Source organism: Arvicanthis niloticus, chromosome 12, assembly GCF_011762505.2.
Source record: "Arvicanthis niloticus isolate mArvNil1 chromosome 12, mArvNil1.pat.X, whole genome shotgun sequence".
NCBI lineage: Eukaryota > Metazoa > Chordata > Mammalia > Rodentia > Muridae > Arvicanthis > Arvicanthis niloticus.
In genome coordinates this window covers 20043283-20069964 of record NC_047669.1, presented here as the reverse complement: position 1 = coordinate 20069964, position 26682 = coordinate 20043283, and the positions used below count along the sequence as shown (strand labels likewise).

General features: G+C 39.6%; 1 protein-coding gene across 4 annotated transcripts in view; it reads right to left on the bottom strand.

Moving 5' to 3' along the window:
* The window catches only part of Znf148 (zinc finger protein 148), a 119664-nt gene that overhangs the window by 86829 nt on the left and 6153 nt on the right, over positions 1-26682 (bottom strand). Inside the window, exon 1 of one of the 4 annotated variants that reach the window (XM_034514949.2) lies at positions 15718-15850. The exons of the other annotated variants lie outside the window; for them this stretch is intronic. The gene's annotated coding sequence lies outside the window, so the exon portion shown is untranslated. Of the gene's footprint in view, positions 1-15717; positions 15851-26682 lie in introns of those variants that run through there. 4 annotated transcript variants of the gene reach the window in all.

Genomic DNA, 26682 nt, shown 5'->3' with positions numbered 1-26682 from the left:
ACCTCCTTCATAATCAAGACATTATTATAACTACAAAATGTTAACTGTTATTGCCTGGAAAAATGGTTCTGAAATTTTAAAGTTCCATAAACATCTTCACAAAAAGGATACTTACTTACTTTCTTATATAACTTTTACTGAACATACCAAATAAAGGTTGTCATATATCAAAGAATATAACTAGCTTTGTTTAAAAAAAAAGAAAAATAATGAATCAAGAAGAAACACGCTTCACATAATACAAAATAGCCTGAAATCATAAATATTTTTGTGTTATCTTTCCATCACAAATTATTATTATGCACTTGGGAGTCAGAGGCAGGCCGATTTCTGAGTTCGAGGCCAGCCTGGTCTACAGAGTGAGTTCCAGGACAGCCAGGGCTACAGAGAGAAACCCTGTCTCGAAAAACAAAACAAAACAAGACAAAACAAAAACAAATTATTATTGTTATTACTGTGGGAAAAAGAGTGTGGAGAGAGGGGGATAGGGAGGGAGACGGGGGTGGGGAGGGAAGGAGGGAGAGACAGTACATTTGCATCTCTGAGTTTACTGGTAAGAGATGGTGGTGGTGGTGACTGGGATAGGAAGATCTGCCCACTGTGAGTAGCACCCATTCCCAGGGCTGGGATCCTAAACTGTATTAAATGGAGAAAGAGAGGTCAACACTAATATGCATTAATCTGTCTCCTGATTGTGGGTGTCACATGAACAGATGTTTCAAGCTCCTGCTACCCTGACCTCCTTCCCATAGAAGATTGTACCTTGAACTGTGAGTCAGAAAATAAGTCTCTTCTAAATTGCTTTTGTCCTCATACTTTATTAGAATAACAGAAAAAGACTAAGACACTGTCAGAGGTGTTAATAATTTTGCAATGGTAAAGTGCATAGACGGTATTCATTTGGAATAATAAAGTCCTAAGTCCTATAGAAGAGGTTTAAGCAACTTATCACAGGAAAATCAAAGTGAGAATAATTTATCTGCCTCTGCTAACTTTCCAAAACCAAAAAAAAGGATGACCTATTAATGCTGATCTCACATACAAAATACAGAGAACAGTATTTAGATTTTGCTGAATAATATTCCCAGGAACTTACAGACATCCAAGAAATATACCTGTAACTGATACAGGGGCTAAGTATCTCTGATGTGAAATTTAAAATGTTCTAAAATCCCAAACTTTGAGTGTCAATTTGATGCAAATAAAAAATTCCATACCATAAAACTGTTCTACACACAAAATTATTTTTCAAAATACTATATATATAAAATTACCTTCACTTTATGTACTTTAGGTATACACAAAAAATGAATGAATTTCATGTTTAGATTTGAGTGCCATTTCTAAGATATCTCATTACATCTATGCAAATAAATATCCTCTCATTTAAGAGAGGGGGGAAGGAGGGAGGGTAGGTGGGAGGAAGGGAGGAAAAGAAAAGAGAAGAGACAGATATCCCACCACCCAAAGCACTCCTGGTCTTAGGTATTTCAACTAAGACATATACACTACTTACTGTTACTAGTCATTACTTACTACTCACATTTTACAAATAAGAAGACTTGAAGGTTCATTCACAAAACAAAACCCAACCAGTAAGTGGCAGAGCTCAAGTATTGGGACATTTCCCTTTGAAGACTTCTGGTCATCAAAACAGATTCTGGAAGCCTGAGTCTAGTTTAAAATTATGAACACTTAACAAAACAGCATGGTGAGTATTATCTATGTACAGAATAGTTAAGTCCTATCTAGCTTAGTTGTTTTAAAAGCAAGATGTGAGGAATAATTTAGTACTACAGAACTTATTTTACAATGCTTTAAAGAATGACAACTAATCAGAAGTTCTTGTTTGTGGTGATATATTATATGAAAATATCTCTTGTATTCAAAGACAGAAGCTTTTGCTAGACCCCACGGTTGAGTTAACAATAGGCACTAAGGTCACTTGGACTCAAGACTACTATCCTAATGTATATCCTTTATATACATTAGGATATGTATATAATGTGTATCCTCCTTTAACCTGCCTTTAAAAGAACAATGTAAAACCAACCTTACTTGCCTTGAATTTCTCATGTAATCAATCAGCTTAACAACCTAAACTAACATATCCCTTTAAATTATGTACTCTTCCACGCTACTGACTCAGAGAACAATGTGTGTGTGTATGTGTGTTACGATAATCATTTGCTGAAAACAGCAAATATATAAAAACTGATCTTATACAACAAACACCATCCAAAAAGGACTGTTTGGTGATGATACGTTTGCTACCTGGAGCAGATGGGACAGATGGACTGATTTAACCCTTTGTAAAATTCTGTTCAAGACTTCTATAAAGATATCCCTCACTCCGTCCCCATGTTATGCTCTCTGTGCTGTTAAACAAATACAGAACAATGCCCTTTGTTAGACAGCAAGATAGTCACACATTAGGCAGGCAGGGAGATACAGACTAGAGATAGGAGAGAAATCATAGCTACAAACGGAAGACACTGGGAGAGAAGTGGAGAGTTAAAGAAGTGCTTTGTTTTCTTCCCTTAATGAGACAGACACGTACACACTGGTTCCTCAGAAGCTATCTGTAATGCACTGACTGACAAAGTTCTCTTTTAGCCAGATTTCAGAAAGTGCATGAACTTGGCAGTAGACTGGAAGTTTAGGATTTGGGGATTTTTGCTTATTTGTTTGCTTTGTTTGGGGAGATTTTTGTTTGTTTTGTTTTTATGACAGATGCTTCTTGTTTTTGGTTCTAAAAAAAATTAGATTAACTTCTAGAGTTACAAGTAATTCCACAGTCTATCTGCATGTTGTCCATAGTGCATACTTACAGTCTACCAAATTATGTTACAAGCTGTTATTAAAAATAATATTTTCAATCAAGAAATCAATTATCACAAACAGAAAACAGAGTAACTATGGTGGTTCACACCCATAACCCTGTTGCTATTTAAACCTGAGGACAGAAAAGCCATGTATAAAGTAAGTGCATTCCTACAATCCCAACACTGCAAACAAGAGGATCCAGAGGCTTCCTAGCCAGTCAGTGAACCACAGGTCCTAATGAGAGACCCCATCTCAAAAAATAAAGTGAAAGGGCTGAGATATGGCTTACCAGTTATGAGTGTTCACTGCTTTTCCACAGGACCCAAGTTTGAGCCCCAGTACCCACAGCAGGTAGCTTACAACTACCTACTTTTTAACTCCAGGTCCAGGGGCCTCCATAGGCATTTGTGTATGTACATGTACACACACACACACACATGCACACGCACGCACGCACACACACACACACGTAAAATAAACCTGTTTTTTAAAAAAAAAAAAAATTTAAAAGGAAAGACAAAGCTGGAGCTCCACGGTGATGTCAAGTCTGATGACCTGAGTTTGATCCCTAGAACCCATGCGGCGGAGAGAAAACCAATGCCCAAGCTGTTCTCTGACTTCCACATGTGTGCCATGTCATGCTTCTGTGTATACTCATAAAATATGCATGTACTTTTTTTTAAGATTCAAAACTAATAAGGAAAGCAATAAAAGACACCTGATGTAAATCACTGGCATCTACATTTGTACTGCATATATCCAAACATGCCAATTCTTCATGAAAAAGCTACGTAATAATAAAAGTCCTTCTGAAGCAAGGGATAATGGTCAGACCTGTCATCTCAGCACCTGGGAAGCTGATGTAGAAGAATCCCGAGTCCTGTTGAGCTTGAACTTTATAACAAGACAGCTAAACAACTACGAAGAGTCAAAAAGAAAACTGTTGCACTTAATATAAATGCTAATAAAAAATTGGGCTTGGGGGCTCAAGAGATAGCTGAGCAGTTCAGAGAGCTTGATGCTTTTCCAAAGGACCAGAGATCAGTCCCCCAGAACCTATGTTGGGCAGCACACAACTGCTTCAAATTCAAGCTCCATGGGGGATCTTTTTTCTGGCCTCTGTGGATCAGACAGACAGACAGACACACACACACACAGTTTTCTCATTTGAAACCAGCGACCAAAAATAAATGTGGCATTGTATTTTTCAAATTCCAAGGGAGATACCAATGAAGAATTAATAATACACTTAGTAAAACTATCCTTCAGAAATAGAAAAATAAATAGCTCTCAGAAGATAAACCGAAGTCATACATTGCTAGTAGACCTACTCATGACTGACTGTCATGGCTGGAGAAGAGAGCTGGAGAGATAGCTCAGTAGTTAAAAGCAGTTGCTATTCTTACAGGACAGGGGTTAAGGTCCCAGCACCTACACAGTATCTTACAACCATCCCTAACTTAACTTCTAGGCAACCTGATAACTATTTCTGACCTTGCCTGAAACCAGGAACACATGTGGTACACAACCATGCATGAAAGCAAAATAGTCATACACATAATTCTTTAAAAATCTTTTTTTAAAGATTAATTGAAGTAAATTTCCCAAACAAAGGGGAGAAGCTGAAGCTTGAAGTATATCTAAAACACACACACACAAAACCTTATTAAAAAAAAAAAAGAAGGGGCGGGGGGGAAGCTGGCTCAGTTTTCAAAGTGCTAGGGACAAGGACAAGAACCTAAGTCTGGGTCCTCAGAGCACATAAAAAGCCAGACACTGTGGCATGTGTGTATAATCCTACATAAAGACAGGGGACCCCTGAACTTCACTGAGTGGCCAACCTAGCCAAGTCAGTGAGCTACAGATCCACTAAGAAACCTTGTCTCTGCTCAGTAGTTAAAAGCAGACTGCTCATGCAGAAGACCAGACCTCGGTTCCCTGTACCCAAATCAGATGGCTCACAGCGACCTACGACTCCAACTCTAGAGATCAGAGGCCTGTGCCTACATTCACATGCATATACCTCCCCACACACATAACTAAAAATAAACCTTAGAGGGCTGGAGAGACAGCTCAATGATTAAAATACTAAATGCCTTGCACAGTGCCCAGGCTCACACACACACACATCAAATCCTAGCACACATATAGTAGCCCACAATCATCCGTGACTCCAGTCCCAGGGTATTCAAGACCAACTTTTGTAGATACCAGATATATTTACATGGTACTCATATGCTGGCAAAACACTCATTCAAATAAAACAAATCTAAATAAATAAGTACACCTTAGGGCTGGAGAGATGGCTCAGACATTAAGAGTATATGCTACTCTTGCATATGATGCAGCTTGCTGCCTTCTTCTGGTCCTCACAAGCAAGCAGTGCCCAAACTAACATGCAGGCAAGATACCCATACACATAAAATAATAAATTCTAAAACTCTTAGAGCCTTAACAATAAATGGATGGATGTGTCAATAGATGAATAAATGAATGAATAAAATGATGGACCAGTGAGGTGGCCAGGCTGGTAAAGGTGCTTGCCACAAGTGTGGCCTGAGCACCTGAGCGCAATCCCTGAGACCCACATGACCAAGGCAGGGGACTGACTCCTAAAAGTTGTTCTTAACCTGTACATGTAGAGTGTTGAACGTGGGTGATACACACATACACAAATAAGTAACAATTTGGAGAGTTGGTTCAGCACTTAAGAGCACACACTGCAATTGTAGAGTACTCAAATTCAGTTCCTAGCACTCACCTTAGGGGGCTCACAACTGTAGGTGCCTAGGTCTTCATAGGCTTCTATACCTGTGTGTACATACTCTCACACTTACACACATACATATACATAATTTAAAGTAACAAGATATATCTTGGGAAAGGGGCTGGAAAGACAGCTCAGCAGCTAACAGCATTGGCTGTTTTTCCAGAGTTCAATTCCCAGCAACCACATGGTGGCTTACAACCATCTATAAAGAGTTTTGATGCTTTCTTTTGGTATTCAGATATATATGCAGATAAAGAACTCATATACATAAAACAAATATATGTTTTTTTTTTAATCTTGGTAAAAAACAAACATAATAAAGCTTTTAGAATAAGATAGAAAACAAATGAAGAAGACACCCAATGGTGACCTCTGGTACTGAACACATATGCATACATACACATATGCATACATATACAGATGTGCACTCACATGCATGCAACCATAAAGGGAAAATGCATTTTAAACAAGCAGAGCAGAAATAAATCAAACAGAAAAGAAACATTTTAAATAAAACTTTATAGGCCAGACCGAGCTGTAGAGTGCCTACCTAGCATGTACAAAGCCCAATGTTCCATCCTCAGCACCCCACAAACCAGATGTGTGAGCACACACCTGCAATGCCAGCACCACAGAGATGGAGGCTGGGTTAGAAGGTAGCAGAAGGCCTAAAGGCAAGTTAAGGCCCAAAAGGAGTTAAAGGTTAGCCATGGCTACTTTTAAACCTGTTTACACATACATACATATACACACACACACACACACACACACACCTACCTCTACCTTACCTCTCTAAAAAACTAACAGAAAAGGAGTTCACAAACAATATTAAGAATAAAACGACATTATCAATTACAGACCCTAAGTTTAAAAGATAAGGGAATATTGCAATCAATCTTATGCTCTTCAATTTGACCCTAGGTTCTAAAATGCTACCAAAACTCAATCAAGAAGAAAGTGATGCTGCTCTTCCCTTGACCCCAGCACCCACAATGGGCAACTCACAACTGTCTGTAACTCCAGATCCACAGAATTCATCTCCCTCTTCTGCTCCTCCGAGGTGTATGTGCGCATATGCACATGTATACACACATGCATATACACACACATACACAGAAAATAAAAATAAACCCTCCGGGCAGTGGTGGCACACACCTTTAATCCCAGCACCTGGGAGGCAGAGGCAGGTGGATTTCTGAGTTCGAGGTCAGCCTGGTCTACAGAGTGAGTTCCAGGACAGCCAGGGCTACACAGAGAACCCTGTCTCGAAAAACCAAAAACAAACAAACAAACAAAAAACCCTTTTTTTTTTAAACCATGGAAACTATAGTCACTAGGGAAACTTAACTAAAAAAAAAAAAAAATCACACTGAACTATTATTACCTTACACCTATTAGGGTGGCCATGATCAAAAGGGTAATGTAAATGTTGAGAGAATATTTAAAAAATTGAAAACCCTGAGCCTTACTAATGAGAATGCAAAATGGTAATACCAGCCACTGAGGAAAGCTTATAGAGGCTCTTTTCAGATAGTAACCCTACTATAGGTGGGATTTATTTACTCAAAAGAACTGAAGTCAGATCCCAAACAGATAGTTACAACCTTCTTCACACTAACCAAAATGTGGAAACAAAATGAATACCAACAAATAATGGATAAGGAAAATATTTATGATATGGGCCAGTTCTCAAAATGGGACAGCAGGTAAAGGCGGCTGCTACCAAGCATGACAACCTGAGTTTCATTCCTAGAGTCCACATAGTACAAGAAGAGCCACTCCTACAAGTTGTGTCTGACCTCTATGTGTGAGTATAGTATGTGTGTGCCCACATAATCAATCAATCAAGCAATCAATCAATCAATAAAGTATTATAGAGACATACAACAAAACATTCAGCACTTTAAGGGAGATTCAAGCTAGATAAACATTGAGAACAAAATGCTAAGTCAAACCAGCCAGCCACAGATGGTCAGATGGTGTGATTCCACCATGAGGGGTCTAAAGCAACCACAGAAGAAAGTCAGTGTGCATGCGGGCTGAAGGGGACAAGGAAATAAAAACAAGGAGTCATGCTGCACGGATCTAAAATGTCACTGCTTAAAAGTGAAAAGCTTCTGGACTCTGCTTTCCAACACTGCTTCTAGTTAATTTCATGCTCTAAATATAATTTTGAGAGCACAGATCTTATACTATGGTTTTGTTTTTTTTTTTTTTAATTAAAATCTTAAGTGCTGCACTTCAAAGATCTCATCAAGAAAGTGAAGACAACCGTTCAGGTGAAGTACATACAAACTGTGGCTACACAAAGACTCTGACCTCGTCACCAAAAGTACAGGAGGGGTTTCTCTGAAGTTCTGCAACAGATACTAGCTGGGCATCTGTGCGGGTTGGTTTCTTTCAACTTGACACAAACCTAAACATATTTAGGAAAAGGGAATCTTAATTAATTGAGACAATGCCTCCATAAGACTGGCCTGTGGGGCAAGTTTATGGGGGTATTATCTTGATTAATGACTGATGTGAGAGGGTGCCCCTCTTGGCATTTGGTCCAAGATCGTGTAAGCAGGCTGAAAAAGCTATAAGGAGCAAGCCAGTAAGCAGCAGTCCTCTGAAGTCTGCCTCCGTTCCTGACTTGAGTTCCTGCCCTGACTTCCCTGTTGATAGAGAGTAACCTAGAGTTCTTTCTTCCCCAAGTTGCTGTTGGTCATGCTGTTTCATCATAGCAACAGAAACTCTAAGAAACTGACCTTTAAATCAACTCAAATCTGGAGATAAGCTGCTTTACCTTAAATGTCATCTATGTAACCCCAGGTTGGTCATCTAGCAACTAGCCTGCTATTAATCAGGGTTCCCATGAACCCCACCTCGATCCAATTAATTTGCTGGAGCTTTTCACAGAACTCAGAAAAACATTATCTTATACTTACTAAGAAAGGCATTCAAAAGACAGTGATTAAACATCAGCTGAGACACACATGCACAAGGAACATGGGAATGACCTTGCTTCCATTCTCTCTCCTGCACAATATACTGCAGAGTCCTCCTTCACAAGTTGAACTATCCAGTAGTTCCCCAACTCAAATCTCTGGTGTTCAAAACTAAGGTCTCACTAAGTAAGGATAAATAATAACTCTGATCAAGGGCAGATCTTTTCAACCTTTATTCTTCACATCCTTGGGACTCCAAATCATACCTAGATTTTTCCTGTGACCAGTCTCCACTTGAAGCTAACTAGGAGGTTACAACCTCACTACACTCAATAAATACAAAAGAAACTCATTAGAGATTCCAAGCATTTTAGGAGTTACATGCCAGGAAATTGATAAAGACCAAACACATGTTTTACAATACCACATCGTTAAACTTCACAGCCCACAAACAAGGCTATAATCAAAAAGGCTATCTGTCACCAGGCTGTACATTCCTGCCACTAGAGAAGTTTGAATAAGAAGATCTTAAACTGAAATCAATCTGAACTATACAACAAGGAGCAAGGGATGGGTGATGAGGGTGTAGTTCAGGTGATATCAATAAGATATAGGAAAACTGAAAAGTTCATACACTGTTGATGAAAAAATAAAATAGAAAAGCTTCTTTGGAAAAGTCTGCGATTGATTTCTTAACTGACTGAATACTGTGGCGGTGCTATACTCACTGATTGAACACTGTGGTGGTGCTATACTCACTGATTGAACACTGTGGCGGTACTATACTCACTGATTGAACACTGTGGCGGTGCTATACTCACTGATTGAACACTGTGGCGGTGCTATACTCACTGATTGAACACTGTGGTGGTACTATACTCACTGATTGAACACTGTGGCAGTACTATACTCACTGATTGAACACTGTGGCGGTGCTATACTCACTGAACACTGGCGGTACTATACTCACTGATTGATTGAACACTGTGGCGGTACTATACTCACTGATTGAACACTGTGGCGGTGCTATACTCACTGAACACTGGCGGTACTATACTCACTGATTGATTGAACACTGTGGTGGTACTATACTCACTGATTGAACACTGTGGTGGTACTATACTCACTGATTGAACACTGTGGCAGTACTATACTCACTGATTGAACACTGTGGCGGTACTATACTCACTGATTGAACACTGTGGCAGTACTATACTCACTGATTGAACACTGTGGCGGTACTATACTCACTGACTGAACACTGTGGTGGTACTATACTCACTGATTGAACACTGTGGTGGTACTATACTCACTGATTGAACACTGTGGCGGTGCTATACTCACTGATTGATTGAACACTGTGGCGGTGCTATACTCACTGATTGAACATTGTGGCAGTACTATACTCACTGATTGAACACTGGCGGTGCTATACTCACTGATTGAACATTGTGGCAGTACTATACTCAGCAATTCTGCTGTTAGACATATGCACAGGAGAACCGAAAGCAAAGGCTTACACCAAAAACAAGGCTTAGGGGTGTAGCTCAGCTGCAGAGAACCTGTAGCGTCTTCATATTTTTAAAAGAAGGACTCCTTTCCACATTGTGTGATGGTGTATGCCTTTAATCCCGGGGGGTGGGAGGGAAGCTGGTGGATCTCTGAGTTCAAGCCCAGCCTGGACTACATGGAGAGCATAGCTCAGTAGTCAACGTGCTTACAGAGTTCAGATCCCCAGAACCCACTGAGTAAATGAGTGCTGGCTCACCTGTAATTCAGCCTCAAAAACCAGGACTGGAGACAGAGTCCCAGAGCAAGCTAGCTAATGAGACTAGTAAACTCTGGGTTTGACTAAGAGAACTTGCCTCAAACATTACGGTAGAAAAATAATCAGAAAAATATCAGATATTAACCTTGAGTCTAAGCCCACAAATGTGCCAACTAACATGAAAATGTGCACATACACACAGCATACACAAAAAGAAAAAAATTACTCTTTAAAAAACGAACACATATATTCAAAATATAATTATTCATAATACCTAAGTCTAAACAACCCAAATGCTGATCAAACAGACAAAAATGTATGTTCATATAGGTTACTCCTAACCCATTAAAAAAGAATCAACTAATAACATACCCTACATCATGTAAGCAAAATAAACAGGACACAGAAATCCATCCACTTTATGATTTCATTAAAATGTTCAAAACAACTGGGCAATGGTGGCACACACCTTTAATCCCAGCACTAGAGGCAAAGGTAGGAGGATTTCTTAGTTTGAGGCCAGCCTGGTCTACAGAGTGAGTTCCAGGAGAGCTAAGACTACACAGAGAAACCTTGTCTCCAAAAACAAATACAAAACAAACAAAAAACCCACAACAAAAGGTCTTAAATAAAAACTATTCTATAAAGAATTCTCAAAACTCAACAGTAAATAAGTAAATTATTCTGATTCAATTAAAGATATCAAGCATTTCACAAAAAATCTGAAAAGAATAAAAACATAAAAAGATGATCAAAACCATTAACCATCACAGCAAGTAACTAAACACACACTTAGCACACAACTCAGCAATCTCACCACTAAGCACCTATTTTAGAAAAAAAGGAAAGCTTTTATTTACATAAAATCCACCTATTACAAAAAAAAAAAAAAAAAAAGAGTCAGGCAGTGGTGGTGCATGCCTTTAATCCCAGCACTTGGGAGGCAGAGGCAGGTGGATTTCTAAGTTTGAGGCCAGCCTGGTCCATAGAGTGAGTTCCAGGACAGCCAGGGCTACACAGAGAAACCCTGTCTCGAAGAGGGAAAAAAAAATCCTCCTATTTCCTGCACAAATTTTCACTAGCCCTTGGTTTACAATCAAAAACTCTAAACATTCCTCAGGACTCAGGGATGGCTCAACAGATAAGGAGCATTGGCTCTGTAAACCCAAAGGCCTTAGTTCAAATCTCCAAAGCTCACATAAAAAGCCAGGTGTGTCTGTAAGCCCGGCCCTGTGAGGGGGTGGAGAAAGGATTACTGGCCGCCAGCCTAGCTGCAAATTCAGCAAGAGACCCTGTCTCACTGAAATGGGACAAAGAGCAACAAGAATGCTAGTCCTCCCTCTGGCCACAGCACGTACACACGCACATACACGCACATACACCACAACAAACCCTCAACAGGGGAAAGGTTAAACAAAGTGCCTTTCTTTAACTTACCACTACATACCATCCTGGAAAAGGAAACACCATAGAGCTAGGGGACAGGCTGCCAGGAGTCAGGGAGCAGCACTGTGAAGGGGCTATCTCACCCGGTGGCAAGAGGGGTGCCCTTTGTGGTGACTCAAGTTTTTTATCTTCACTGTAGTAGCTATATACATCTCTACATGAGAAAAAAACAGCACAAAATTATACATACACAAGCAGTGTAGGTCGAAAAATCGTTTAAAAAAAAAAAACTACAAATTTAGTATTCTTATTAACAGAAAAGTACCACTGTCGATTTTCTGGGTTTTGTAACTTACAAAATGTCTGGATGAAGGAAGCACAGCATTCTTTCTGATTTTGTTTTATTTTTGAGATAGAGTCTCATTCTATAGCCCTGGCTGGCCTGGATATGGCTATATAGACCAGATTGGCCTTGAAGTCAGAGAAATGCCTACTATTCCTGACTGCTGGAATTAAAGGTGTGAACCACCACACCCAACTGCACAGCCACTTCCTATAATATTTTAAAATAAAGTTATCCTAAAAATAGCAAGAGTTGTGGGCTCAGCAGGTTTGGCAAGTAAAATGCACTTGCTGCCAAGTCTAGGGACCTGAGAGTTTGATCCTTGGGACCCACATAGTAGGTAGAGATTGAGCTCCCTACAAGCTGTCATTTGACCTCAACAGGTAAACCAGGGCAATGGATGTATGTGTACATGGACACACAAAGACAGACAGACAGACAGACAGACACACACACACACACACACACACATTTTCTCTCTCAACAAGAATTAAACAAAATACTGAGAGGATAGGTAGGGAGATGAGTCAGTAGTTAAGTGTTTGCTACAATATCACTAGGACTCGAGTTCAGATCCCAGCATCTATGTAATAAGCCACAAACACCTAAGAACTCCAGCTCCAAGAAATCTTCTAGCCTCTACTCATATACAAGCATATAGACAGCCGGGCGGTGGTGGCGCATGCCTTTGATCCCAGCACTTGGGAGGCAGAGGCAGGAGGATTTCTAAGTTCGAGGCCAACCTGGTCTACAGAGTGAGTTCCAGGATAGCCAGGGCTACACAGAGAAACCCTGTCTCGGAAAAAAAAAAAAAAAAAAGCATATAGACATACTGCCAAGATGCATGCATGCACACGTAAAGAAACCCTGTCTCAAAAATAAAAATAATATATTAAATATTATAATACCTATAATATATTAAATAGCATAATACCTATTACCTATATATTATATGATATATATCATATATATCATATATATATCATATAATATGTATTATATGATGCATTATATTATATAATATGTATTATATGATGCATTATATTATATAATATGTATTATATGATGCATTATATTATATAATATGTATTATATGATGCATTATATTATATAATATGTATTATATGATGCATTATATTATATAATATGTATTATATGATGCATTATATTATATAATATGTATTATATGATGCATAATATATTATGTATATATAATACAATGTATACTATATATATGATTATGTGATGTATATTACATATATAATATATAATATATAAAGATATATAATATATATAACATATGATCTTGTTTTAAAATTGTGTATGCTCTTTTTTAACTTTTTGAATGTTTTTAAAAGAAGACTGGGGGCAATGACTCTGAGAATAAAGCATGTGTCTGAGCCCCCAGCGCAAGGCTGCTGCACACACTGGCAGCCAGCCTACCCAAATTCATTGAAAGAAATTCATTGAAATTCATTGTCTCGAAAAATAAGGCAGTGCTCATGGAAGGTACCACAAACCATTTATGCACACATACAAATTATTAAAAGGAAATATTGAAAACTGCACAATGATTACAATTCACTGAAGAATTCAACAAATATAAATAAATATAAAAAACAATAATTTGATGGCTACTAAAAAAAGAATACTTCTTGCCACGTAAGTGATAAGGTTTCTTAATTTGATTACTTTAATTATGTCAAGAAAATAATCTTTCCCTTAGTGGTGATTAAAAGTAATTCCAATAAAGTAAGCGAATTTAAACTATAGCTGGGCAGTGGTGATGCTGGCCTTTAATCCCAGAAATAGGGAAGCAGAGTTGAGATCAGCCTGGTCTACAGAGCAAGTTCCAGAACAGCCAAGGCAGCAGAGAAGACCAGTCTCAAAAAAACAAAAAAAAACAAAAAACAAAAAAAAAACCAAACAAACAAACAAAAAAAACAGGGCTGGAGAGATGGCTCAGCAGTTAAGAGCACTGACTACTGCTCTTCCAGAGGTCCTGAGTTCAATTCTCAGCAACTACATGGTGGCTCACAACCATCTGTAATGGAATCTGATGCCCTCTTCTGGTGTGCCTGAAGACAGTGATGGTGTATTCATATACAATAAATAAATAAATAAATCTTTAAATAAAATTTAAAAAGTAAAATTAAAACAAACAAACAAACAAACAAAAAGGCCACTAAGCAAATAGTATAAGAGCATAACAAGCTATGGGAGAGAGACTGGAGAGATGGTTCCACTGATAAGAAGAGTTGCTGCTCTACCAGAAGACCCAGGTTCGATTCCCAACACCCACATGACAGCTCACAATCAGCTATAACTCCAATTCCAGAGGATCTGACACCACGGCCCCTCTGGCCTCCAGTACACATTCATGCAGGCAAAACACCCATACACATATAAAATTTAAACTTCTTAAATTAAAAACTTTAATATTTTTAAAAGCTGTGGGAGATATTCATAAATATTTCTATCTGTATCTTGTTAAGCATCCTCCATAAGAAGGTCCAAAGGTTTTCTTTTCTTTTTTTGTTTTGAGACAGTCTGGCTCTCTAGCCTACACTCACCTGGAAGTGGTGATCCTCCTGCCTCAAGCCCCCTGAGTTCTGGCATCACAGTCCTGTGCAATGGCCAGGCAGGAAGGTTTAGACTGAGACTACTATTAACACAATTCCTTTCCTCCCTGGCACTTCTGAAAAGGCTAAGCATTCAAGTTACTTGTAAGCACTGAACACATCCACAGGGAAAACACATCTCCCAGTTAAATGCCAAGCATCTACATCCATCTATTTCATCAAATTCAAATGCAGCACAAATCCCATAAAAGGAATTAACACTGAGGAATATTCAAGGCCTTTGTTGTTTTTTTAAAGGCCAAAGAAATTCCATGCAAATAAATTACTCTTAGGCTTACACATTTCAACAATAAACTAAACATTACCACATTTATTTTTCTCAGCTTTTTACTGCTTACTCTAAAACCAACTCGCCCATATTTCCCTCCAAACAAATAAATAGCCAGTTTCATTAGTCTATTCTTGGATAGGTCACCAGACTGGGAATAAGAGACCGAGTCTATTCCCAGCTGCAAACACACTGGTAATCTCAAACACTATACACTCAGGTTGAGGTTCTACACTCATACCATACTGATAATACTATCCAGAAATCCAAGGGAAACCAGAGTCTGCCTCGGACATCCAAAAAGCAATTGCTAACATATTTTTAGATTTATTAGTTCTAAAATCCTATATAACTTAACATTTAACACACTTGAAATTTCAAATTCAAGTAGTACTTTTATCATTGTTCACTACAAAATTAGTAAGCCTTTTTAAAATCATGCCTGATTTCTCAAAGTTCTAAGTGAGAAATTGAACAAGTCATAATTATTACATAAAATAAAAGACAAATGCAAGCGGGAGTGGAGGGCTTCCAATTTGCATTTCCTAACTTTAATTTTGAGTCTACTACATACGCAGCCGTTCTCTGTCACTGTAAAAAGTACTCTGCAGTCTGGAGAACAAAGTTTGCCTCACAGTCTATCCCTGGAAAGTCCTCGGGAGAGTTCTCACCACTAACCTCGCAGGTTTTACCAGCACAACCAACAGAAGGACTGCAGCACACATACTCTGCCAAAGTCCAAGTTTTAAACAAAGTTGTCTTGTAAACCAAATTCTAGCCTGACCTTCTCACGAACCATAAGGCTGTAAGCACAGAGCAGCGAACAGGAGGAGTAGCAAGCAGCCCCTGGACCTCGGCTGCCCAACTGGAACAGACACAGTACCGGGGCACACTGGCAGCCTGGCCCAGCGCGCACCGCCGATCCGGAAGCAGCAGAGAGGCCTCGGGCGCACGCGCTCCACACAAAAGGCTCCGCCTCCCGGCTCTCTTACTCCCCGGACCGACGCCAAGGGGCCTTCTTGCCCGCAAGCGCGTGGGTCCCGCTCGGCTCGACTCGACACAACTCGACTCAGATCGGATCGGATCGGATCAGATCGACTCAGCTCGGCTGGGCTCGGCTTGTCTCGGCTGTTCGGCTCCGTTAGGCCAGACTCCCCAATCTGTCCAGAGCTCCAAAAGCCTAGGAGACTTTCGGACTCCCTATTCCCGGGTGTCTAAAATGAACTTTGGTAAAAAACCTGCACCCTTACAAAACTGAGCCTGTCATCAGAAGGTACCAGGCACGTGGCAGAATACTGCCTTAAATAGGAAGAAACCTTTCAGTAACTTCATTCCTTCTTCCTCTCACTTCTCTAGCCCTTAATTTTCTCATTTCAGTCTTCCCTCCCTCTGGTTTCAACGTAAGAACTGTGTTCTTCCTTAAGGAATTTTCTGTAACCCATCTTTCCACTTACTTTTTGAAATTGACCTAACAAGATTCCTAAGTCTCTTCCATAACACTACTCCCGGGAACTTTGCTATTCAAAAATTTCACCAAATTTAACTTTTATAACTTGTACCAGCTCCTGCCAAATAATTCATAGAGCCACTCATTTTTCTGGTTGGTTCCATCGTTCTCTCAAAGTTAATATTTCCAAGCCTAACATAGTCACATTCTGTGAAATTATGCCAGAGTCGTCACTTTTAAAAAGCCATTTTGTAGGTGTGGCCCAGTCCCTGTCTTTCCTCTTGACAGTACTAGTACTACGGACAGAATGGAACTGAGGGCCAGGGTGCTACACAAGCTCTCCACAACTGAGCTGTATCTCCAACCCTGCCATCAACAATGCTTTCTAAGCTGGTGGCGGTGGCATGCACATTTAATCCCAGCACTATGGAAGCAGAGAGGCAAGTAGATCTCTGAGTTCAAGGCTCTACAAACAAAAATTCTAAAAAGTCATCTGAACCACTCATCCCCCAAACCCACAGCAATGTGGAGAGGCAGCCCCACAGTCACCCTTTAACCTCTATATGCAACACACACGTACACTAATAAATACCCTTTTTTAAAAAAATTAAATCCTTGATAGTATAAAGGAAAAGGTGACAAAATAAAATGTGACAAAAATGAGTACTACTACAGACCTAGGCAGGCTAAGTTGGGAAGCAGAGATTCAAGCAAGTAAGAGGCCTGGTATTGGTCTTAAATACCATTAATCATGGTAAGTATACAGAAGATAAAGGATTTTCAAGGTGGCAAGTTCCCATTTAAACTATATTTTGTCTTTAAGATTAGCAAGTCAACGCCTTAGAGATGTTCAATAGATAAGACTAGAATATACAAGTACAAAATTATCAAAAAAAAATTAAAGAAATAGAAACAAGCCAAGAAAACATATTTAGAATTGTGTGGGGGAGGCATCTGTACCTTGACAATAAATGGGAAGCAAACTCCTAAAACTAAGAAAGTATATGGCTGGTAGGGCTGGAGAGATGGCTCAGCAGTTAAGAGCACTGTCTGCTCTTCCAGAGGTCCTGAGTTCAATTCCTAGCAACCACATGGTGGCTCACAACCATCTGTAATGGGATCTGATGCCCTCTTCTAGTGCTTCGTCTGGAGACAGAGACAGTGTACTCATGTAATAAAATAAATACATCTAAAATAGAAAGTATACGGCATAAGTGAGGTATGGAATACCTCAGCCTCAGTCACTGAGGAGAGAAGGACAGGTCTGAGACACAAGGATCACAGTTTAGGGCCAGCTTAGTGAAAACTAAGATTGTGGCTCTTATTTAAAAAGCTAAAAATAAATAAATAAAAAAGATTGAAAGTGAGATAAAAGGTAGGACATACCAAGGGGGCATTTGAAGTTCCTCAACAGGACAGGATGTCTGTGCCTTTCCTCCTATCTAACCTGTTCCTCCTGCATCCGTCCTGAATCTCTCTGTATACAGTAGTGTTCCCAGTTAGCACATCTGCCTGACAGTGCTCTCCTGTAAACTGCTCTTCAATTGTAATCCCACTCAGGTCCTCTCAGACCTCCTTGTTCACTTCCAGTCTATGCAGTTACTCAGCACTTCTCACCCTACCTAACACTGACCCTTTAACACAGCTCCTCATGTTGTGATAACCACCCCCCAACCATAATGTTATTTTCATTGCTACTTCCTGTCATTTTGCTGCTGTTATGAATCATAACACAAATATTTTTGGAGGTAAAGGTTTTTGGAAAAAATCATGATGTATAGGTTGAAAAGCACTGATTTAAGTAGCTTCTATTGATTTATCTATCAACTTGTCTATATTCTGACTGGGGATGTGGCTTGTAGCTAGAATGCATACCTAGCATGCACCAAACCCTGGGTTTGATCCAAGTACCATATAAAACCACATGTGGTGCACAAATCTATAGGCCCAGCACTTGAGAGGTAGAGGCAGGACAATCAGAAGTTCAAGAGCTGCAGTAATCAAGGACAGCCTAGACTACTACTGGCCATCTCTCTAAAAAGAAAAAAAAAGGGGGCCTTTCCTTTCCTCTCATCTTTGATAGAACTCTACTTCATTTTCAGTATTTCCCTCCTAATCCACGTATCTCTCAAATAAGTTTATCTGAATATTACAGATTATGATTCTACAAATGCTACTTTGTACAAAAAAATCAAAGAACTGGTGTCTATAACAAATCCGTCTGTTTCTCTCAATCCCATACCTCAGAAACGAGACTTTTCACCTCTTGACCAGACTGCTGTAACCACTTACTCTTCTCAAACTCACCCTTTCCTGCATAAACTGCTTCTCCAATGTCTAAAGTACTATTCTCCTACTCCTTCAGCCTGATAAAATGTCTTTCTGCTTCTCCTATTACTACTCTATCACTCAAGGATTGCTGGGTAGTTCCCACTGTGCACTTCATCCCTTCTACACCATCCACCAATCTCTGACATATTTCCTCCAATGACTTCAATTCTGCTTTGTTCTAGGTTAGCCATTATTCTCAATGAGCTCAACAATATGCTCAAAAACTTTCTTCTTCGGTACCTTCCTCATTCCTACAGATAACCCACATCAGCTACCCACATATATATACTAAAAAACAACCCATCAACTCAGTGTGCTTCATGACTTCAAAGATTCTCTTTTCTTAACCACAGACAGACAGAGATATATATATATATATACCTCATCTTTTTGAGACAGGCCCTTGCGATGTAGCTTGGGCTGGTTTTGAACTTAGTCTTCCTGCCGCAGTTTACTGAGTATTGGTACCATCATGCCTTGCTTGACCCCTGCTTCTTCCTGGCATTTAGCCTCACTTGCTCCCTACAAACTATGACCAGCAGTCCTGCGTGCTGCTCTCCTCAGAACACCACTGTCTTTTACCACACTCACTGTGCATCTCTTCAGTGAGTCTGTCCTCACCTGCTTTCTCCACACTCACACACTGGGTATTAAGAACAGCAGCAGAAAGCCACTGAATCTTCCATGGTTTATTCTAAATATAACTATTCATCCCATCAACTAACATAAAGCATTTCCATACATAAATGCTTAATCCCACTCATACTCAAGTCCCTTCATGAAAATCTCTGACCATACCTTTGGCACCTGTAATCCTCTTTACAGCTTCTACAATGCTGTATCTTCCTTCACCTGTCTGTTCCTTCTTGCCTCCAGTTACAGAAGAAAGTATCCACCCTTCCTAAAGTTAACTCAATACAACTCTACATCCATTGTTGCCATCTTTCTTAGTCCACTGAGTAACTTCATGCATTCTGGTGATCTGCCTTCTTGAAGACCACAGAGAAAAGCTAGGTCCTACGTGCCAGGCCCTTGGCCCCCACTCAAGTCCTCACTCTTTGGCAGATGCTTAAAGACCTGTCTTGGTTTATACATGCATGATTTTACACAGCATTCCTACACTAGATTCTCGGTTCATGACTCTAAACTAGACTCTGCTTGTGTGAAGTCCATTCCTCTTTACCCAAATTTGAGTACTCTAATTCTCCATCTTGGAACTTTCTAAAATAGTCTCTCTTCTACTATTATTGCCTCAACACTTTCCTTCCCATGGATATCTTCCTCAGCTCCCCAGAAATAAGCTTTCACTCGTCACCCTCTGCCTCAACCTGTTATCCCTAAAGATCTGAGCATCTGTTGATTTCTTTTTTATTTTATGTATTTATAAAGCCAGGTATGGTGGCCCATGCTTTTAATGCTAACACTGGGAGGCAAGAGGCGGGTGGATCTCTGTGAGTCCAAGGCCAGCCTAGTCTATGTAATAAGTTCCAAGACAGTCAGGGTTATACAGAGATATTGAAATAATCTTTTTATGCACTGTGTAAAGGTTGTCTTTGTTTTATTTGAACGTTGATTTCTGTACTGGCTCAGAGTTGAGTACAAGCTGGACCTTGGTATTGTTATTTTTACTGGATCATCATCTGCCCTGAGTATTTTGTAAAAGAATCTTCTCCATCACATTCTGATTGATTTAATAAAGAACTGAATGGCCAATAGCAGGACAGGAGAGGAAAGGCAGGAGGGCAGAGATAGGAATTCTAGGGAAAAAATAGAGATGGGGGGAGAGATTTACCACCCAGCCATGGAAGAAATCAGAAATATGATAACTGAGTTAGAGGTAGCAGGCCATGTGGCAAACATAGACTAGTATAAGCAGGATTAAGTTATACAAGCTAGTTGGAAATAAGCCTGAGCTGTAAGGTGTAAGCAGTCATAAGTAATAAGTTTCTGTCATTACTGGGTGGCTGGCAGGTCTAGTACTAAGTCTACATGTTAAGTTCCAGAACACTGAGACAGTCTAACTGACACTTCCTCCTGCTAACAGCACAACAGCCCTCAGTACTGAGACAGTCTAACTGACACGTCCTCCTGCTAACAGCACAACAGCCCTCAGTACTGAGACAGTCTAACTGACACGTCCTCCTGCTAACAGCACAACAGCCCTCAGTACTGAGACAGTCTAACTAACTGACACTTCCTCCTGCTAACAGCACAACAGCCCTCAGTACTGAGACAGTCTAACTGACACTTCCTCCTGCTAACAGCACAACAGCCCTCAGTACTGAGACAGTCTAACTAACTGACACTTCCTCCTGCTAACAGCACAACAGCCCTCAGTACTGAGACAGTCTAACTGACACTTCCTCCTGCTAACAGCACAACAGCCCTCAGTACTGAGACAGTCTAACTAACTGACACTTCCTCCTGCTAACAGCGCAACAGCCCTCAGTCACTATTTATTCCTACCATTTATTACTGCCAACTTACATCCTCAACACTTCACACTCTGCCACAGCCTTGTAAATGTCTTCTTCAGTCATGTCTCTATCACACAAGGAAAATGTCTTAAGACTCCATTCTTAAACCCTCTTCTTACTTCCCCAATCAAAACTCATTAATGAAAACAAAATTTCATCAACGGTGCCCCATTATATCTTAAATCAAGTTAAAGTTTCTTTGAGTTCCTCAAATACAGACTATTCAGTTGTCCAACAATTGTAAATTAGGCAAACACACTGTGGAACAGTGACCTAGAGATACCTAAGGAGGAATGACAATGAATAAATCACTGCTACATGCAACAGAAATGAATCTCACAGCCATGATTTGAGCAAAAGAAAAGACAGAGGTAAGACTATATTTATAAGAAGTTCAAAGTCACACAGAACTACACCGTTACAAAGAGATTAAAATAATAATTGTGGTTTCGAGAAGATATCTTTCTACTTGGAGGTGACACCTGGGGAGCTTATGGGAATAGAAGAAATGTTAGAAACCTCCTACATATTAAACTAGGAGGGAGCCATGTAAATAAATACATAAATAAATAAAAATAAGTTTTGAAATATATTATCCTGTGCCTTTAGGATTAGAGCACTTTACTGGCCGTATTTCAATAAACAAAATGTTTTAGACGGCTCTGCTCTGGATTTGGAGCTCTCCCCGCTACTATTGTCTAGCTTGCTTTCTTTCCATTCCTCAACACGAACCATAATTATAGATGATTTAAACCACCAACCCCTAAACACATCCAGAATTGTCACTTCTATTACCCTCATCATGTGACCTATACAATCTTACCTCTCCTTCAAGTTCTAAACTACACACCAATTTCTCCACAAAGCCTGATCAAAGCTGTCGAATTACTTGTGTCATAGACAGATGCATATTTTGTCCCTAAATTCCTCAAGAAAATAGACCATAAACATAGATATAGCCTTTCACTGCCTACCATAAAACCTTGTGCAATATAAGTATACAAAGATTCCAAAGTAAATTCTGGCAGTCCATCAAAAAAATACATGTAATACCCTTCCTTCTATCCCAGTTTGTACATTTAATCATACAACAAATTATTAAACTCTTACTATATGAAAGAAACTGTCTGTTGTAATGTACCCCACCATTCTACCCAAAAATACAATCCAATTTCAGCTGCTGTCATCTGAATCTAGCTACCTAGTCTCTCCACTGCAATCACCCCTGCCACCCTCTCGCCTCCAACACTGCTGATGCTACTAACTCAAGCCCTTCTGCTCGTCGTTAAGAGCCTCCTACCTGGTCTTCTCATCTCCCACCACACTGCCCCAATGCTATATGGTATTTCTATTGTCAGACTGAATAAATAAGCCTAGACGTAACTCACTGGTAGAGCACTGGCCTAGGATATAAGGGAAAAGAAAAGAAATGTCAATCTGTCTAATATATAGCTTTTGACAAGCCTCTATTCAGAATTCTGTAACTACACATTAATGATATTAACATACTTCAATGTTATTGCTAACATATTCTCATCATCAAATCCCCACCACAACCTTAGTCAGAAAGGTACAATGATGTATCAATTTTCTGATGAGAAAGTGGAGATTCAGAAAAGGAAATAATACTCTACAATCACAGGATGCGTAAATACAAGAGCTAAGACAAAAACAACTTCTGTTTGCTTACAAAGCACAAGAGTAACCCACCAAATACAAACTACTTATCATCCATATCCTACCCAACTCAGACTAACTCTTCCTACTTTAAAACATAATATGCTCTACTCGTGAATTAGCCCTCTGTACTTAAACTACAGGTTATGATTATTTAGCAATTCATGAAACCCATTTCATGCATGATAACTATGTTCCTAACCCAAACCCCCTAAGCCAGTTTTTTTCTTTTTCTTTTTCTTTTTCTTTTTCTTTTTCTTTTTCTTTTTCTTTTTTTTTTTTTTGGGGGGGGGGTGTCTGGGCATCATGGCACATCTTTCATCAAAGTACTCAGGAAGCAGAGGCAGGTGAATTTCTAAATTAAAGGCCTGGTCTACATAGTGAGACAGGGCTATACAGTCTGATTCCATCTTTTTAAAAAGGGAGGTGGGTGCTAGAGGGATGACTCAGCAGTTAAAAGAGAACGGGCTGTTCTTCCAGGTGACCAGGTTTAATCCCCAGAACCCACACAGCAGCTCCCACCTGTCTCTAACTCCAATCCCAAGGGATCCAATGCTCTCTTCTGATCTCCAGGGGCACTGCATGAACATGGGTACAGACATACATGCAGACAAAAACACCCATGCACACAAAATAATGAAAGAACTTTCTAAAAAGAGAATAGGATATACTACTATAAAAGTATCTACCTTGGTAAAGATGGTTTTAGTTATGAATTTTTTTGTTTTACATATACATATATTCGTACACACACGTATTAACTGAAACATACCTTGTATTTTTTACTATGGGTCATCATGTAAATACTACGCCATTCCCCATAGATCTTAGATATCTCATCTCCAAACTCTGCAACTAAAATGTTCTTTTTAAATTATTTGATGTATTCTTTTTTTCTTTTTTGAGACAAGGTCTCATTATGTATCCCGGACCGACTCTGGTAAGCCAAAAACTGGATCCTCCTGCCTCTGTCTCCGAGTACTAGAGTACCAGATCTGCAGTATTACATTAGGCTTTCAAATCCCATTTCTGCAGCACTGCAATGCAGTCCAAGTTCTTCTACAGTTAAATACATTCTGCAACTTCAGTAACAGTGGACATTTTCTTATGGAACACTTTGCTGTTTGTGGCACACTTGTGATCACTGTGTATTTGTGCACAAGTCTAGCTCCCTCAGAAACATAAAGGGTTCCAAAGGGTTCATTCTTGATGACATCTAACAATGCTTTTATATATGTTAAATGAAAATCAAGCAACGAATTTTCTGAAAGCCTTATGTATAAACTTCTGTTAACTCTCATGCTTCAAGTAGTCTTACCATCTTCCTCCTCAAAAATAGCCCTTTCAAGCAATCCTCTTTACCTCCCTCCCATCACTCTCCTGCTTCTCATTAGACATAACCTATCGTGATAATTTCCTTCTTTCAGAATCACTTTTCTCCACAATCTGATTCTCTTCCACCTTAGTTCTCACTCTCCAACATCTAAACCAATCAATCTCCTTTTGGAGGCAGGAGGTGAGGAGGTAGCTTTCCAAACAGCTTCTCAGTCCATCATCCTAGCTAGCTTGGAATTTGCTATGTACACCAAACTGCCCCTCAAACTTGTAGCAATCCTCCTGTTCTATGTGCCAGGTTACAAGCATGAGGCCCAGCCATACTGACCACATTTTATACTTAAGGTATTTTTCTTCAACTGCATCTCCTCAAGCAATGTTCATTTCTTTCTAGTACACCCGTTTTTATCAATCCCCTTAATTCTTGTTTATATAAAATGCAAATTATAAATCAATGAGTGAAACAAAAAAGAAAAGATAATTCAGCTCTCCTGAACTACCTACCTCATACAGTTTCCCATTCTCTTATTTGTTCAACAGGCATGTGTGCATCCATTGCACATATGCCCTCACAACAATCTGTCCCATCCGAAGTTCAGACAGTAGCTGAGAAGAGTGTGCAGGAAAATGTCAGGACAGCAGGCTAGACTGACTCAGGTGTGCTCTTTCCTCAAAGACTCTTCAAGGTAGACTCAGAAGATAACAAACTAAAAGATGCACTAGACAAAGATGGAGAAGACCCCACAGTTGTTACAGGGGGCTCAAAAATCTGCCCAACATAAGGTAATTCAGAAAGAAACAATTCAGTAGGAACAGATAAAAGAAAGAAGGCAGAAAGCATTCAAATAGATCCAGACAGTAGACTGACTCTATGGCTACCCAAGAAACCTGGAACCCAGTGACTCCTCTCTGAAATCCCTTAGGAGTCTCACAAACATCCCAAGCATTGTCCCCTTCTCTCCTTCCCCAATACTATTAGCAAATATCCCAATACTCCGAACTCTGATGCTACTGACAGTCTTCAAAACTCCTTGTCCAACCAGGCTTGGTGAAACACACCTTTAATCCCGGTACTTACAAGGCACAGGCACAAGGATCTCTGTGACTTCAGACCAGCTTGGTCTACACAGAGTTCCAGGACAGCCAGTTACAGCTACAAATGAAACCCTAACTCAAAAAGCAAAACAAAGCTACCCCATACTTTTTAAAATTCATTCCAATCATCTGACTTGCTCAATTAACACTTAGAAAGTGCCTAACTGTAAAGCGGTCAACACTGTCCAAAATATTCCCAACTTTGACTACCTAATTGTAAGTAAAACTTGTCTCTATTTTCTCTATTTGATATTGATTGGTCTTTAGCACTTCTTAAAAAAAAAACAGAAAATCAAAACTTAAGTAAGAAACCTGACAACCTGACCTTCATCTCTGGTATCCACAGGGTGGAAGAGAACAGACAAGTTGTCCTCAGACCTCCAAATGCATAGAATAAATTAATGTAAAATGGTTTTAAAAAGATCTGTCAACAATGATACTCAGAACTTTATACTTTGTACTACTTATAAATGTACCACCCTCAGAGAACTATGTACTCCTAAGAACCACATCTCAAGTATAGACTTTAAAGCCCTCGCCCAACAGCACACAACAAACACTCGGTAATACTTGTATAAAGCAGTGCTAGAGGTTAAAAAGTCAATCAGAACAGGTGTTCCACAAAAGGTGCATCGTCGTTCTCTTCAGACACACCAGAAGAGGGCATCAGATCCTAGTACAGATGGTTGAGCCACCATGTGGTTGCTAGGACTTGAACTCAGGACCTCTGGAAGAGTAGTCAGTGCTTTTAACTGCTCAGCCATCTCTCTAGCCCAAATATTTATATTTTAAAAGATCTGATTAAGACTAGTAAAGGCACCTGCTGCCATGTCCCACAATCTGAGTTCAATTCTTGGGACCTACAAGATTGGAGAGAACCAACTCCTGTAAGTTGTCCCATTACCTCCGCACTCATGACTCATGCACTATGGCACAGTGCCCATATGCATGCACACATCAAAATAAATAATTTTTTAAAAACTTAAAAATCAATTTCTGACCTCTTAGTTACTGAATTGTTCCACAACTGTTCTTCTCACCTCATAGAGAAAAAAAAAAAAAAAACAACTTTTTTTTTAAAATTTTTCTCAAAATGGATTATATCAAATTGTTTGGGATTTGGGGAAAAGAGGGACACAACACTGTAGCTATGGCTGACTGAGAACTCAAAATCTTCCTGCCTTACCCTCCACCTCTTGTAGTACTGAAACTACAGGCTTGTGTCATCATGGCTAGCTAAATTGGATTCTTTTTTTTTAATCTGTTTTAATAATGTGTGAATGTGTATTGGCTCCTGACTTATTCCCTTGAACCAAGGTCTCTCAGTGAATCTGCCACTGTGCAGGCATTCCAGTCTCTGCCTACCCCTGCTCCCACGACTACCCTA